Raw genomic sequence first — 4,685 nt, 5'->3', positions numbered from 1 at the left:
TATTTTTACTAATAAGGAATGAAGTCAGTTACCTTTTGTGGCACTTGAACTGCTATGAATTGAAAGGTAGGAAGCCAGATCTGGGACTCAGTTAAGAAGCTCATTTCATTGTTTAATCCTCACTGAAGCGTAGACCACAGACGTGGAGGCTGAGACGATGCATTACCCTCCAATGCAGGACGTCAATAAGGCATACACGCTGAAATAGGTTGGGAACCATCTAAGGCCAAGAAAATGACAAGCAGAGAATGTAAAGAGGCTCGAGCTCTGTCATCAATAGTTTGAATGCTCGAGAGAGGTCAAGACCCATAAGATTAGCCCCTTCTTCTGTCACGCAAAAATTGAAAGGCTAGTTTAAACCATGCTTTTATAATAGCGCTATAAAGTAAGGTCATTCTTCCACGTATGCCAATAAGAACATTCACATCTGAAGTAATTTGTGCTATGGTGAGTCATAAAAGCAAAAGAAAGAGCCCTTGATCATATATATTCTTAGGGAACTCAAGTGCCCCAAATCAATGAAAAGGGAAAGTCACTGAGTGAGCAAGAACATGTCTCAAGAAAGTGGCCCTGGCACTGGAATCGTGTTAATTGAGTTACTGCTCGGGCTCAATTTCTACCATTGGCGCTAACATGTCCTCTGAGGTGCTGGTGATCAATAATGGGACTGACATTGGCAAGCAAAAGAAGTTCTTCTTTTCTAGTGGCATTAGAGAGCTGCCTCTGCAGTGCTGATGTTTGCAATCCCTGTTCTGTGCAAGCACAGATGGCCACAGTCTCTACCTCTAACCATATATGCATGATATGGACCCTGATGTCAGTTTAAAAGGTAAAGGATTATATCAGTCTGTGGTCGTTAGCAATGTAAGTCAAATCAATGTGAGTAGCTAGTATAAAATAAATGCTAATGTAACTCTATGTAATTATAATTCCCACTACAATGTCCCTGTTAAATTTAGTGAGTTTTGTGTACTTTAACCAAAAATGTATTTGGATATTTCCAAGAATACATACTTTTCAATACAAGATTATTTAGAATAATTATATACTTGTGACAAATTCGACAAACACTCAATGCTTAAACTGACTGGTATTGTTCCAAATCCCAACACTTTACAAATAAACCTATAAAGGAAAGATACAAAAGATTCCTTGACAATCTAAGGAAGAATATTCTGCAAACTTATTTAAGATATAGAGTTCTTCTTGTGTATCCTTCACTTAAGACAAATACTCTGAAATGATATCTACATAAGACACATGTTTTAATAGCCTAACGAGTTGTTTCTCACATTATATTTGGTTATAATACAAATGAGTGAAGTTTGAAAAGGATGAAAAAGATGACATCTTTGAGTTGTTTTCTTTATGACTCTTTATAAAATGAGTCTGGGCTTTAGTATAATTTGATCTCAACAGGTATGAAGAGCACAAAACAATACAACATAAGAAGCATTGTTCCTTGGGATAATGATCTTTTAAGAAAGCCAAAGCGATTTTGAATGAATCATAAGCGGAGGAAAAAAAATCTTTCCAGTGATCAGAACAGAGAGTTGTGCTTCACTGATTCTGTCTCAAAGAACTCAGGAAACTGGGAGGGCCAACCACTTTCCATGCTCCACAAGCCACATGGAAGCCTAGAGGACAAAGAAAAATCCCCAGGCCTGGTGACTGGTCAATTATGAATTGTAATTCAACTGTCCACAGTTGCCAGAGAAACCAACGTGGGAGCCGTGGTACCTTTTGAGACATGACTAAGAAACGGCCATGCCTGGTTAGCATACAGCACTAAGAACAGCGTTTGATCCGTCTGCTGAACAGTACAATGCGGCTCATTCCTTGTAGCTACTGACTGCTTGATTAGTAAGAAGAAAGGCAGCAGCATATGGTGATGTTGGCCTACCACACTTCCCCTGTCCACGAGTGACACTTTTCTGGTTTTCAGCTGAAAAACTGATACTTCAGAGACATGAATCTGCCACATTTCAAGGATATGACATCCATTGAGAACAGAAAAGTGAAAACAAAACAATTCTACAGAGCAAGAAAACACCTTGACAAATATGAAGGCTTTCCATCATGTCAAACTGTTTAAAAAATGTCCACTTTGCCACCCCTCTCCAGATACTTAACGTTTCCGAATACAAGAATAGAGTAAACACAGGAGAGAAATCAATACTCTGTGAATCTAAACTGTTCAAGCCTGCCACTGCAGTCAAACTTTCTTCTTTTTCTCTGCAAAGAGCTCAGAGGCAGTTTTTCAGTTCAAGGATGAAACATTCTCACCACTCCTTCTCTAAATATAAATATAGATAACAGAAACATTAATTTCCTGAGAATTTAGCTGAAGAACTGTTTTAAGCTGTGTTCTCAGCAGCTGCTTTCTCTGGCTAGATTGAATTATTCTTTTATAAGTGACCTTGTCAGTAAAGCTTCTAATAATTGGTAACTTTTTAACACTTAGAAATTGATAAAGAGGATTCTTTCTCATGATTTAGTTAGGAATAATTTGATGTACAGTTTTTTAAAGGATTATTTTACTTGAATGCTAATATTCATGAAAACTGTTAAATTAGCAGCCCTGAAGGCTGGAAGCTTGCATTTAACCACAAAACCTGTAGAGCAGGAAAAGCTTTCTTTAGAAAACCTGAAAATGGCAATGAAGACTGTGATCTCCAAGCCCAGCTAACGGAAGCAGGAAGGGTCTGACAGAGCCACATTGGAATCAGAGCTGGAGATTTCTTCACAAAGGACAAACTTTTCCAGATAAGAACCCTTCATTCACTCATTTCCAAGACAGTATCTGATTATCTACTGGTACCAGCTGAACTTTTTAATTGCTTATAAGCCTCCTTCTAGAGTACGCTCTCGTGCAGATTTTTCATATTCTCTACTATTCCTACATTTTTTAAAAAATGGAAAACTATCAAGCTGAGTTCTTGTCATCTGTGTATTGATTAGTTGTTTTTAGAACACCATTCAGAGCCATTATCCTCAGACATTCTTCCAATAGTCGGACTGGTCACTCCCAGAATTCTGATGAGCTCAACAGCTGGTTCCCAAGGAGGCAACTTCTGAAGATAATACTCATGTTGGATGGACTGAAGTAGTGTTTTAAATATAACTTATTAATGTTTATTGATTTCTAACAATGTGACATATGGCAGAAGCAAGTTAAAAACATCAACAATTGAATAAGTTTATGTGAAAAAAACCACAGAAGTTTCATAAATAGCATTCTCATACTGCCTCTTTGAGTGCTGAGAATTAAGTCTAGAGCCTTGCACATGCTAGGCAAGCACTGTGCAACTAGACTTATTCCCGTCTCTGTCAAATTTTGCTATGAGCAAATTGAGGACATATTTTATGCCTCTCCCCCCCCCCCCCCCCCCGGAACTGGGGATTGAGCTCAGGCCCTTGCGCTTGCCAGGGAAGCACTTATTCTACTGAGCCATCTCCCCAGTCCCTGGGCTATATTTTAAAGGTCAGTATTTTTCCTATTTGTTACTCTGAAGAAATAGATCATAATATTTTAGCAAATTTATTAACATAGTATAATAACATGTTATATATTAGTTTCATTCAACAACTTATTTTGCTTCAGGGGTTATGTATAGCAATGTAGAGGTCACAAGATAGTACAATATTTCTGTATTCATGAAAAATACAATAGAATATGTTTGCTTATTATCTTCATTGAGTTATAGTTTTTTGTATTTTGGGTTTTTTTTGCATTTTTAGGGAAGGGTCTGCAGGGTGTTCAGGGTCTCACTACTAGATGGGACTCATAGTGATCTGCCTATTTATAGCCTCCCAAGTGCTGGGATTACAGGCGCATATCACCATGCTCAGTCTCAATTGCCATCTCAGCATGCCCCGGGGGTGGGGCCAGCATGGCAGGCCCAGGAATCGAACCCCTGGCAGGTGCTTTAATCCACTGTGCTATTTGACTGGTCCTGAGTTATAGAGTTATAGTTTTGGTTACTTTAATTCTTTTAACATACTTTTCACCAATAACATTTTTCTTTTTTCTTTCTTTTCTTTTTTTGTGTGTGTTTTAGGGAATGGTCTACAGGGTGTTCAGGGTCACATTCTTAGATTGGAATCATTGTGATTCGCCTGTTTAAAGCCTTCCAAGAGCTGGGATTACAGGAGCGTGCCACCATGCCCAGTCTCAGTTGCTGAGTGCCCTGGGGGCAGAGCTGGCACGGCAGGCACAGGGATTGAACCCCCTCCCCCTGTGCCTGCTTGCAGGAGCTTTAATCTGCTGAGCTATTTGGCTGGCCCAACTTCTTCTTTTTCATTTTTCCATTGTGAATTGAGGGTTTTTTTTCTTTTTAAAGAGAATGAAAAAAAGAACATTAAAAATGATACAGAATTTCAAAATAAGATGTTAGACACTTAATGGCTGTTAAACTGTATGTTATTATCTTCAAAGCAGTTTTTAAGGTACAAGGGACGTGGTTCAATCCCCAGCTCCACAGGCCCCACTATACCTGCTCTTAAGGCATCCAGAACTAGCCAAAAAATATCCTTCTCCAATATTGGGGGGTCTTATGGGTTAGCTCAGTTGTTTAAGTGCCTGCTTATGCAAACCTAGTCAGGCCCAGGGGACTGCAGTTCGATCCCCAGTTCCCCATGCCTTACCAGACCCACCCTTGAGGCAGCCTGAGCCAAAAAAAACA

The sequence above is a fragment of the Octodon degus genome, unplaced genomic scaffold, assembly GCF_000260255.1.
Source record: "Octodon degus isolate 3935 unplaced genomic scaffold, OctDeg1.0 scaffold00032, whole genome shotgun sequence".
Classification (NCBI taxonomy): Eukaryota; Metazoa; Chordata; class Mammalia; order Rodentia; family Octodontidae; genus Octodon; species Octodon degus.
This window is presented reverse-complemented; position numbering follows the sequence as displayed.